The following is a 12,651-nucleotide window of genomic DNA, read 5'->3' as shown; positions in this document are numbered from 1 at the left end:
CAAAAGAAAGTTCAGTGTGATTTGGAGAAAGAAATGGATTTGGGTCAGCAGTGACATTTACACATGTAATTCCATTGTACAGCACCAGCATATAGTAACATAGTAAACGACAAGAGCGGACACTCCCATAGGCGCCTGCGGCCGACTTTGGCTCTCAGCGCACCTAGCGCAATCGGCGAAACGCACCAGCCTCCAAGATGGTCGCGCACGCTGCCGAATCTCGGAGGCTCCAATTTCAGTTTCGTTTCTTGTATTTTTTTTTTACCCATACGTTTGCTTAAATCAAGGGATTTCATGCAGGCGCTTGCGCCGCTGTTTATATGTTGTGAAGACGAGCGCGCAAACGTGTTTCACTCATGTTAGTTTCATTTAAATTCATATTTTCGGTTTCAAGCTGTAACATGGCGCAACAATCATGCCAACTGTTGAGGAAGTAGAACTTTATCACTTACGATATTGTACGTCTAGTAACTCACGCCAAAAGTTGTATCGTAAATAAATGCGCCGTGTTCGTTAAATATAAGTTAACTTGCTGCACACTCAAGAACACGAAAATAGCAGACAACAGTGTATTGCAGCAAGGTTATAAGAGGCAGATACATGAAAATGGGAAGAAACAGCGAAATGTAAGTAATACGGGCGTCACACGGCGCACTTTTAAACGCGATAAAAAACAATTTGATTTGAATTTCTCAGTCACGATTGGTTCTCTTGCGCAAGCTGCGCGATGGCGCCGATATCAGTCGCGAATTTCAATCCGGATCGGACTTGTTTGCGATCGAAAGTGGTCGTGTGACAACGGTATAATGGAGAATAGTCGGAAATGAATGGCGTGATGGCAATAACTTTGCACAAGCAAAACACATAGAAGGCGGGTTGCAACTATCCAGATAATGAAAAAGAAATCCGCAAATACACGACAGCAATTTATTTTCTTAAAATGGGATTTTGAGAAGGAAAAAAAATGACGTTATTTCATGTACTTCTGCAAAGGAGGGTGAATTAGGGCAGCAAAATTATGTGAATGGTAGCGTTCCAAGATAAAATGGCTGCAAAAATAATTGAGCACGCACCAACATCTTCATCTCGAATGTGTAAGCCAGTGTGTCCGTCATTAAAGAGCTGCAATTAGGCACTTTGTGTTGGGGGTCTTCACCTACTGTCTTCGAAGCCTTGCAATCGTCTTCTGATACTTGGAATTTCGCCCTTGAGTATGCGTGATGTCCTTTGGCTGTGCAGTGTATTTTGAGGAAATGGTGGAGATTCCTGCAATATGTAGAATGACAGAAGGTAAGCAATACTGGAGGCTTCAAGGCTACTGAATGTAGACGCTACGTTCCTTTGTATAAGCAATATTGGAGCCTGCAAACCTTTATAATGGAGATGCGTTCGCTCATACAATGCGTATTTATTTTTTTTTGTTAAGGAAGCACTGTTATAAAGGCTAAGAAAGAAGGAACTTTCTACAGTAACGACTCCATACACAACTGAAACATGAAAACACGTATTTTCAGCCCAATGTAGAACAGCTAACAACGATCGAGCGCACGCATTATTGCCATACTGCAAATATTGCACGTGTACCGCTTCAGAAATAACTACATTTCTTCTGCAGAAGTAGAGCACCACACTTTTTCAGCAGTCGCTGCGCTTATCATAAAGTTCTGTGCCCCGAACGCCATGTGTTCATAGGCCACATTTCTTAACGAACCATTTTATTTTATTTTCTAACTTCGTCATTGTATCGAACGTGCCTCGCAGCTAGGACGCTGCCGCGTCATTGTTATAGCTAACATCGCTCACTGCAGCGCATAAAAAAAAGAATGCGAAATGAAAGTCAGCGTAGCAAATGGGCAGCAGCTGTTCATGGCTGCAAGGCCGCCGTCACTCGTTCATGCGGCTAACAGTGACATAACGAAATGCGAAGAGAATAAGTAGCTAACAACACGCAAAATAACTTGCTGTGGCCTTACCATGAAACGGCGACGAAGCAGACGCTGGCAGAAGAACCCAACAACGATGCTCAGGTGCATTTTACAGAAAGAGCCCGGCGGAGCGGTCTGACAAGGCTTCGCACATGATGGGTCGTGCGAAAGTGTCTGCGTTCACCCGGTCGACGGAACGCAGGCGTTATGCCCCAACCACTGGCACGCGCCGAAAGCTTCGGCGCGCGCTGGCAAGCGAACGCGTCGCTTCGCTTCGGCTGGAGGGAAAGGGCGCGCAACCACTGGAGATAAGCTCCGACGCACGCCGAAGCTCGCTCCTCGGCTGCGGCGCACTGTTGCTGGACTATTCCGTCTTCATCCGTCAAAGTCCGGCCTAAAACAGCCTGCTGTAAACTAAGCTTGAAAGAATAAGTTAGTGATCTGTATGCGCTTTTAGATATAAAAAACACGTTTGAATAATGAATATACACCTGCCGCAACAGTTTTTTTTATTTTTGAAGTAACAATAGTGTACAAAATATCGACATCAGCGCTCGCGCGTCGTCTGTCTGCAAGATCGCTTTGCAAACACCTCCACGACGATGCCATATATCAAAAACTGTTGCACCATTTCATTTTTTTAGTAGCTTATTGCACAGCCAACTATGTAAGAATTAGGCGTGCAATGTATAACTGAAAAAAATCTGTGTTGGAAATATTGCCACGTAGTAGTGACGGTAAATAAATAGTGCCGGCTCAATCGCAACGATAGCGGCGAGCAATGTCGGCAATCGTAGAAAATCTCATCTGCGGGTCAAGCGCGTCGGTTTGCATACGGCAGTCGTCGAAAGTTACAGCCTATTCGCTGGTGCACGCGCGCCTTCCAGAAACTACAACACAATTCGTGTCGCGTATGCAATCAGATTAGCAAGGTTCGTCGACAAGACAGAACCATCGATAACATTCGCGAAACTTCCGATACGTTCAGGCGCATCGTGTAGCGAGCGATAACGTTTAACATTTTTTAGCCGGTGAAATACGGTAACCGGACACAGATAAAGCATCCATGTCAATATAATTATGCTTGTTGGTACATGAAAGAAACGTGAAAAAGTGGGTTCTGAGAAAATCAGCACAAACGAATTGAAACACCTGTAGCACTCACAGAAAAAAAAACTAGAATAGCTAAAATGTATGTAATTCGTATTTGTCTCCCCCCAATTCTTGATTCTGTCAAATCTAGCCCATGGAGCACCTCTCTTATTCTAGGTTGTTTTAATGCATCAACACCGCATCTGGAGGCCTTCACATTGAGTGTATTGCTACAAAACATTTTCACACTGTAAGGGCCATGTTCTATTGTAACTGGTTTCCACATATCAAGTTTGCCTTTCTTTACATTAATGAAATGACATACCGTCAGATAATACAAGCTTGAGAATTAGAGGGTTGTAATAGGAGTCTTTCGTTGCCCTTTTCCAAGTCGTACTATTGAAGCACTTATTCGAATGTATGGGAGCAGCTCATTTGCATAGTATAAGAAATATATAAACAGGTTATTTTCACAATTTATACACTTCGTCACCACAAAAAGAAAAATTGCAGTTTATTGTTTTCAGCCTGCTATGATGTTTTGACTGCGAAAGATATATTCAATTTTTTCTGCGAGGCACGGAATAATTGCTGTGGCATATTATTTTATTGCACAACACTGCATACAGTAGCCAGCCATTATTAAAACTCAGAAGAAATCAATAGCACAATGCATATGATCAGGCACATGGCATATTATTGCACTTTCTTAATTCATGCCAGAACGACGACCACAGGCGTCCTTCTCCAACAAGGTCAGCATCCATCGTGCCTCCTTACCATCGGGCTTCACACCCTCAGCACGTTCAAACTAGGCTTTGTGGTGTTTAAAACAACCTCAAGTGGGTCTTACGGTTCCAGGGATAAGAAAGAAGACCGTCCTGCCTACCTTGGCCTTGAAGCAAGCAGCTCTGGATTGTTTGCACACTTTCTACTTTGATCGAGTCCACATATATACGGATGGTTCTTCCACTCAGACCAGCTCCACCAGTGCAGTGGTTATACCATCATGATCACTAAGCATCCAATACAAGATTTCTCACTTCACAACATCGACCGGTTCAGAGCTTGTTGCCCTCCGAGGTGCCGCTGATTATATTAATAACCAACCGGCTAATCGGTGGGGAATATTCTGCGATTCAAAGGCAGCCTTACAATGTCTTCTGTCATCTCTTCGTCGCGGGTCATGTGAACAACTCGTGTCGGAGATACGAGAAATGCACCATCACGTGATCAAGAAAGGACATGACATCGTGTTTCAGTGGCTGCCTGGTCATTGCGGTATCTCCGGCAATGACCTCGCTGACGAAGCTGCTAGGAAAGCCCACGAAGGAGCAACCCTTGTTTCTATACCTTTATCGCGGACCGACGCAGCCCAACACTTAGGCAAGCTAGTGCACTCTTTTGACATTGGAAAAGTGGCACACACGTGAATTCACTCAACATCGATTGCATTCCCTCAATCCCTCTATGCAACTGCGGCTGTTACCAGGTCTTCTGCGAAATGAGGAAACAGTGCTGTGCCGCTTATGTTTGGGCGTCGCATTCACCAGTGCATATGCATTTTTGATTGGAATGGCTGATAGCGCCGAGTGCAATGCCTGCGGTGTCGAGGAAACCATAGAACACCTAATGTGCTACTGCCCTTCTTTTGAAGATGAAAGGCAAGACCTCTGCAGAGCTCTCAATCAGCTAGATGGAAAGCCGTTCACCTTGAACAAGATATTGGGAACATGGCCTCGCATATCGCAGCTACAAAAGGCCACAAAAGCGCTGCTGCGATATTTGAAAGATACCGGATTGAGTCAGCGTCTGTGATCCAGACTGAGTGACCGACTGATATCCCCAGTGGACTTTCTCTTCTTTTAATCTTTCCGTCCCCCTTTCCCTTTCCCCAGTGTAGGGCAGCCAACCGGGCTCAGTCCTGGTTAACCTCCCTAACTTTCATCTATCACTTTCTCACTCTCTTCTTAATTCATGCCCTTTTTTTTAATTGCATGAAAGCTACTGCACTAAAATAGTATACTAGTACATACTTAAAAAGCACAATTTTATACTACTATAATAATCAATCATTCAAATTTTTATTGTAGTGCCCAGGAACAGCTAGAGAGCCTTTGTACTGGTGCACTTAACGAGCACTATGTGAGACAAAATGTAGAGAAAACATGAATGTAGTAGACAAAAAATGGAAGATAGAGAAACAAATAGGGAAAAACGGAAATGCGGAAAAGTAAAAGGAAGTTAATCCTACGTGATTATCTACAGATACACAATACACAGGAAATGAACTCTAAAGTATGTTTTGGAGTCGAGTCTTATTAGCACAATCTTGTAACAAGCCCATGCAACGAATGTGGAATGCTACCTGGCATACTGTTGCGGCACAAACAAATGCATATGATCAAGAAGCTTTAAGGAATGTATAATGTCATGGACCACCTTATACAGGAACAAAAGGTGCGATTAATTAAGACTTGAATATAGAGGTGCGAGTTGAAGTATATTTGAGAAGGCTCAACTGTGGTCGCCAGAATGGCAAAAGTGGTGCTTGAAGATAGACATCAATGAGGTCAGAATTAGATTTGCTCATTGCACCCCCCTCCTACAGAGGCATACTCTAGTAGTTGGAGGCACACAGCAGCATTTCAGAAACACAACAGGTGAGTGGAAATCATGCAATATACGGCATGCAATTCCAAGAGCGTGAAGGGCATCCTGTGTAATTATCTATGTGAAGAGAAGCTTAGCATTTTGTCGAAGTACACACCAAGATCTTTCATTTCATCGACCCTAAGGAGTGGAGCATCATGTAGGGTGCATCAAAATTTCACATGGTGCGTTTTGTGCATATAACTTAATGCCATAGTGTTGGAAGCATTTAAGAGTACTTATTGCTTCTGCACCAGTTTGAGAGTAAAAAAATGTCTTTTTGGAAGTCGATGCAGTGGTGAACACTGTTGACAGTCTGAAATAGTCTGAAAGTCTGAAATGTCGGCACACAAAGTCATGCTGTTCATTTATTAAAATGCTCTTAGCACAGTGTAAGGGCCATGGTCGGCAGTTAGTAACTGCACATCTAGCACCTGATTTGTGCATGGGCAATGTTCATGCTACCTTCCGAGTGCTAGAAAAGGTGCTAGACTTTAGGGAACTATTGAAGATGCTTGTGAGAACGAGGAACAAGTATGCTTCCAAACGTCTTAACCCTTTCAGACACCACTCCATCCCGTTGATTGAAAAGTTGCTTTCACCACATCTCTTGCTTCCTCAGAATCGTAGAAAGTGTACAGCTGCAGCAAATATTAAGAATTTTCAGTTGTTTAGCGAGTTTTGTCAAGTTTACAAAATTTCGACTCCATGCGAAAACTCACTACAGGAACACAAAATATGAAAACATGTACTATTTCGTGTTTTGAAAAGCTTGAAAAGCACTTATCTAGCCACTTGACAATTATGCCTGGTGCACGACATTGTAAAAAACAATGAAAGAAGTGAACCCGCCACATACAACATACTGACACAGAGTAACAACAGCCAGCCGTCTGCCTTCCCACTCATTTTGTTAAAACATTCTGCACATTATTCAAAATTGCAGCACAGTTCCAATAATAAGTGTTTCAAGATGTATGAAACACATTTTAAATACCATTACTTTCATCAGTGCTTTTGCTATTGATGCACGCTCCTGCTGTGCCCAATTGTGTAGACAGCGTCTCAAAGGGTTAAGCTCTGTGGAGGAAATACCATCAACACCACAAGAAAGGCAAAGTTTAAGGCACTTCATATACTTGGAAACGAGGTTTTCATTGACTGTTAGCATACACTGCGCCAGACTGAGAAGGAAGGTTACTTGAAGCATATTTCACACCATATAGCAAACTGAAATGTTCTGCAAAGGCATCAGCAGTGTTCGAGACAACACCACTATGTTCATGAAGAAGACGTACATCTTTGGCACTCCTTTTAGAAGAGAGAGCCCACAAAGCTCCAGAAATATTTTGAATTATGTGTCACGCTGGCTTCAACACAATCAATGTGATCAAAGTGATTGATTCTAATAATAATAATAATAATAATAATAATAATCTTAGTGGTAACTTGGCACACTAGACTAAAAAGAAGGCTGATGCCTGTATGTTAGAGCATCTGATAACCAGCCATCTAAAGCAGAAATTTGCAGGATGCAGAAGACACTTCCTTCCCCTCCACGTGTACACACGCTTGCTCAATAAAGGCTAAACCCCATTGGCGCGATTTTGTGCGCGACAGCGATGAGCGACGGGTTCGCGCGACGGATCGGGCCGTCGCTTGAACAGATCGCTCGGTCTTGTCGCGCGATCGCTCGGTTTTGCAAATCTAGAATTCGTCGCTCGTCGCCCGGAAGTGCTATGAGCGACTAGCCAATAGCGCAAAGCCGGAACTGGATGTACATAACTCTAGTACTTCCGATTGTCGCACGGAACGAGCAAACGATTGAATTTTTATAGGTGCAAGGATAAAAACCTAGTGGAAGACTTTCAGAAATTTTTTATGCTGCTTTTTACAGTAAAATACATCAACTTAAGTTAATAAAGCACGCGTCACGCTAGTTTCGGCGCCTATATTGCTGCCCTCATACCGGCAACACTGGGGAGACGTCGCTCGAAGTCATCGCTCGCATGGGGTGCAACTTGTAGGCGACGAGCGAACGCGACAGCCATCTCCATCGCGTCGCTTGTCGCTGTCGCGTGCAAGATCGCTTGCATGGGGTTTATACTTAACACAGCACGGCACACACGCACACATTCGACAGGTGCGCAACACACAGGAGTGCCAATGAAGTCTGGTTCCAAGGAAGGAGAATCCAAATCGCCAGGGGGGTGGAGAGAAAGCTCTGCATGCCAGATATAATCATGGAGTTGTGGTGTCGGGCCATAGAGGCGTGATGAAGGCTCAGGCTGTGCTGACCACTTGTTCAGACGAACTGAAGAAAGATTAGTGCTGTCCAGAGAGACGTCAAACATCCTACAGTATAGACTAGTGCAATGTTGCGTTGGTATTGCAGGGTGTGCTACTTGAGGGGTTTGAGGCAATCCTCGAAGGCTGGCATGAGGTTGTGACAACCGAAAAGACGGGAGTAAAGGGTGCGTATTGTCCAGCGCTGAACAAGCTTAAGCTTGTTAGCGTCGTGAGTTTGGTACGGGAACTATACTGATGAGCAGTACTCAAGTCGTGACAGAATGATAGAAGTGTAGAGTGCTCGGAAAACCTTAGGTCATCAGGGAAGGGAGACACGGGACACAAACCCAAGAAAGGGCCGGTGCTTACATACAGTGCTGGTGACATATGCGGAAAAGTTGAGAGAACAGCTAAATGCTACACCCAGAATGGGAAGGGCCAGAACAGTCTCTATAGAAGTGCCTCCAAGGAAGAAGGTTGGACGTGCAGCACTTATGTTGTAGATGATACGCATAGCAGCACTTTTTACGGTGCTACTACAAAGTTTGAAATTGTAGGCCCAGTCGTTCGCCTTTACGGAATGTATTTATTGTAAGCACATATGCTGTGCATCGGAATATTGTTGTTCTGGAAGCATTAACTTTTTAATTAAACACGTTCTCCGCAGATGCATTAGTAACTTGGTTTTGAGTAGATCTTTGTCCTGACTGCAATTTATAGTATCGCAGCAAGAAACATTTTAGTAGAGGCTGAAGGGATTCCAGCAGTTTAAGCATACTGACTGCACAAAACACTGATGACACCTTTGCACCTTTCCCACAATGCACTCACACCATCTACACTTTCCATAAGCAAAAAGTGAGATAAAAAATCAATTACAGTTTCATTGACTCCGTACTTGCTGCTTCTGAAGCGGGCATCGAAGCAATCGTGGTATACGCTGCTACATGCATAGGTCTTGCATGATGCAGGTCCTGCTATGCACTGCACACAGGGCACACGTTGCAAACAGATAATTTCTTTTTGAAGTGATCAACTATAACGACACACTGACTCAAACATGACTGCGTTGTCACGTATGCTTCAGTGCGTCAGTGTTCTTGATTGCTTCACGAGCGATTTATGCCCAACTAGCCCAAAAGACGGACGCACTAGAAAGAAGTGAGTGAATGAGTACAGTGAACTTGTACTGAACTAGATTCACATGCCGAATAGAAGAGCGCAGTGTCAGCTGAAACAGGCGGCACGGCTGATTATGTAAGTACTTCCAATAGTTCGGCTACTAGTGTATTTCACTTTCGGAAGTTATCTTTACCACTGGAAACAGCGCAGAGCTTGCCCGTTAAACTTGAGTCAACAGACACCACACGAAACACGCCGCGGTTGACCAACCCAACTTCCACACGGTTCATTCACCACATCACAGGTCACACGAAGTCAAGAGTGCCATATTTTAAATCACTGCAGCTCGAAACGGACCTGAAAATTCATTTTCTTCGACAGAGTTTCTCAGGTGAGTTCGTTCACTCGCCAGTTACGAACTCGATGGACGCGCTAGGCCTACGCGTAACGTAAACAACATCGGCGATAGGCGAGTGTTGATTATCCAGACTTCGGAGCTCGTAAACGTGTTTCCACTCGTTTTGAGCACAACAATATGCACATACAACAAGCACAGACGTTGCGGCAATCGTGATTCGGTTGGCTGTTTTAGCAGACGATCGCACCGAGCCCGGCGGAACCCAGTGGGCAGGTTGGATTAGTCGGCGTCGTTCGAAGTCGCTTCGGATCCACGTCGCACTGCCACAACCAACGGTCGTCGGTCGGTTGATCGTGTCGTTGTCGGCCTACTATTACAACACTGTCTTTCAGGAACACTGTCGCGCGCGTCGTGCGTCCAAAAAACTCGGACGATCGTTGGTGCCGGCGTCTCCGCACGGTCGGCCATTACAGGCCTAGCAGCCGGAGGCCCCGCAGCCTCCGATTGGTTGACACCTGCGAGGCGTCGCAGCCTCCCATTGGTGCACGCCGGCGCAGCTTCGCCGCGCGCCGGCAAACTTCTAGCATCGGCAGTAGACATAATCGCTGCGCGACGTTCCGCTTCACCGAGTTCCCGACCGACGCTTTGACGCATTTGACCCTTCGGCGCGCGCCGAAGCTTTCCAGCGCGTGCCAGTGGTTGGGGCATTAGGTTCACCCAAACGTCACGTCCGGGATGCCGCACTCATTCTTTGTTTTTCGCGCCCGTGATGTCACATCCGTCTTTGGTTTTGGCGGCAGAATGGCAAGCTCAAAGAGGTACAAAGAGGAGCTTCGCTCAAACAACTCCACAAAGATGTGGATCGTTTATTTTTGGGGGCTTGTGCTATTGTAAGCTATCGTAAGTACTTCCTTTTTCCATTCGATGTGCATCTACTATGCAAACCTACGCTTTCGGCTGCCTGATACTTCATTTCCAGGTTCCTCACCAGCTTATTTTTCTTGTGACGCATCCCACGGACCGCCGCACCGATCAGCCAGTGCTACAGTGTACTAGCGCCGAGAATGCATATTAGACGACACTGTTTATCTTAGGTTCCTTCAGACTTCGTAAGAGCCTTTTTCACAATCGCTTAAACTTAACATTACCTGGTTACGGTGCTGCTACACGGCAGAATGTGTAAATGGCAGATGACCCAAGTGCGGCATGTGCGCGACCCAAGTGCGGCATGTGCGCGCACTTGTTTAGAGAAAATAAAGAGTATTCATCATTTATTTCGCAATGTAAACGCACATTCCTGACGCATGGTTCAGGTCTGCCGTCCGCCGACTAAGGGCGGTAGTGAATGAGGTCGCTAAATGAATGCTTTGCGGCGTCATTGCACGCGCGGGAAACAGCGTTCGTTTTACATAGTAATATCACTGCGCTCTCAACAGCCATTCTCTGGTAACCTTCCTCCGCAGCGTAACGCTCGAGTGCTGTGTGCAGATGTGACAGAGGTTGTATGTGCGGTCGGTATTTGTGATTTTCTAGAAATAAGCTTCATTACAAAGTGCATGATCAGGCTGCGTGGTCGTCCGTTCTACTAGAGCGGGACAATCAATAAACGATACAAGCATGAACATACACATGCTGTTGCCAAATAAACCTTAAGGTGGGTCCATTTAATACTGGTGGTTTAATCATGGATGAAAGACTGGGATGTTCTCTTTATGTGCTTGCTTCAAAATAAGATAAATCGAAACTTGGCCAACCAATTTTACTAGTGTTATAAGGTTTTGTGAGAAAGGGTGTTGTGTATTGCTTTGTAATGAGTGACTTTAAGAGTGTGGCATTGTCTCCCATCGCACGTGTATTATCCCGGCTGGAAGTTATGTTCATGTGCTCAACAGTGCTTCAGAAACCCTCTGAGCGCTTACACGTTGATATTACAGCCACTTGTGAATTCTGGTCCTAATGCAAGCATTAAGGGGTTTTAGCACTCATTTTAGTGATAACTTTAGACGTTAATTCTATAGTGTATATTGTTGACTGACAAGAGAAGCTGGGTCTGGTAAGCTTTACATCTTGACACTAACCTGTGGCATGATGAGTTTACGCAAAAGAACAGTGCAGGTGCCATCATATATACGTTCATTGACCTTACATTGTTGTGCTTTGAGTCCTGAACATCACTGTCAGATCTTTTCTATCTCGTCAAAATGTTAAACGTCTATGGTAATCGATGTCTAAATATCTTAGTACATATGCCTTTGTGCTACCATCAGTGAGAAACAGCGGTCAAGGTTCCTGAACAAGAACAAACTTTAATTTGGCTTGTTTGCTATTGGGTGCACACTCAATATCTGCTGAAGAATCTTCCCTGAAGCCCACTGCACAGACTGCTTTGATAGCCTTATCGTGGAGTGTCACTCAGTGATGCACACAGCTGTGGCTGAAATGGCTGTGACACTTTGGCATGCTCCAGACATGGTGGTTGATGTACTAAATAAAGTGTGTCCGATTTATGCACAGTTTACTGCACCATGCGCACCAGTCATGTTGTGCTGTCCCACAGCCCTCAATTCTTTGGTGCAAAAGCATGACGCTGCACAACAGTTCTCAATTGTAGCATGGTGTAGGCGATGTGCCACTGCGTTGCAGGGAACAGCTGCACCTGCTCGTTAGCTGGTGCTGCTGAGGTTTGCAGCACCATGCAAACGATGCTCACAGGGGTGATGTTTGCAGACACAGAGGGCACTTCCAGTGGGTGTGCATATGCTCCGTAACCTCTTAAGCTTGAAGGAGCTTGAAGGTTTCAACATGCAGCCAAAAAAGTGTCCAGCACATTGATATTTGTTGCGGGCACTGTTACTTTAAAACCTCGTTAATATGTAGTTGGCGGGTAACGTGGATCAGGTATGCACTAATCGATGTACTAATTAGCCGACAATCACAGATGAGCGGCTATAGACTTACCGGCTAAAAGAACATGTTAATTCTCACTCAAACACATGCAGACAAGCTTTATTTGCAGGCAGGCAGCAAAAAACTTGTTACTTTCACTTGCCACCGTAGCGACTTTGCAGTGGTGACGGCATCCTAAAATACGGCAAGTCCGCCAGCCAGTTTCTCCATCAGTCCCCTCTTCTCTGCAAATGCCCTGATGATGGTCAACACACAAGCCATGTCAGATACGGAAGGGCCATCATCCATGTCGTCATCCGTGACGAC

General features: G+C 45.1%; 2 long non-coding RNA genes across 2 annotated transcripts in view; one reads left to right on the top strand and one right to left on the bottom strand.

Moving 5' to 3' along the window:
* LOC140219379 (uncharacterized) overlaps window positions 1-12,651 on the top strand; it is a 224,195-nt gene that overhangs the window by 198,390 nt on the left and 13,154 nt on the right. The window lies entirely within an intron of this gene.
* On the bottom strand, window positions 914-3,106 carry LOC129385972 (uncharacterized). Its single transcript, XR_008613447.2, has 2 exons — window positions 1,974-3,106; window positions 914-1,266 (listed from the first exon to the last, which is right to left on the bottom strand). It is a non-coding gene; the product is annotated as an uncharacterized lncRNA (long non-coding RNA).

Source organism: Dermacentor andersoni, chromosome 7 (assembly GCF_023375885.2).
Source record: "Dermacentor andersoni chromosome 7, qqDerAnde1_hic_scaffold, whole genome shotgun sequence".
Taxonomy (NCBI): Eukaryota; Metazoa; Arthropoda; class Arachnida; order Ixodida; family Ixodidae; genus Dermacentor; species Dermacentor andersoni.
The sequence above is the reverse complement of the archived record's forward strand: the minus strand, read 5'-3'. Positions and strand labels throughout refer to the sequence as shown.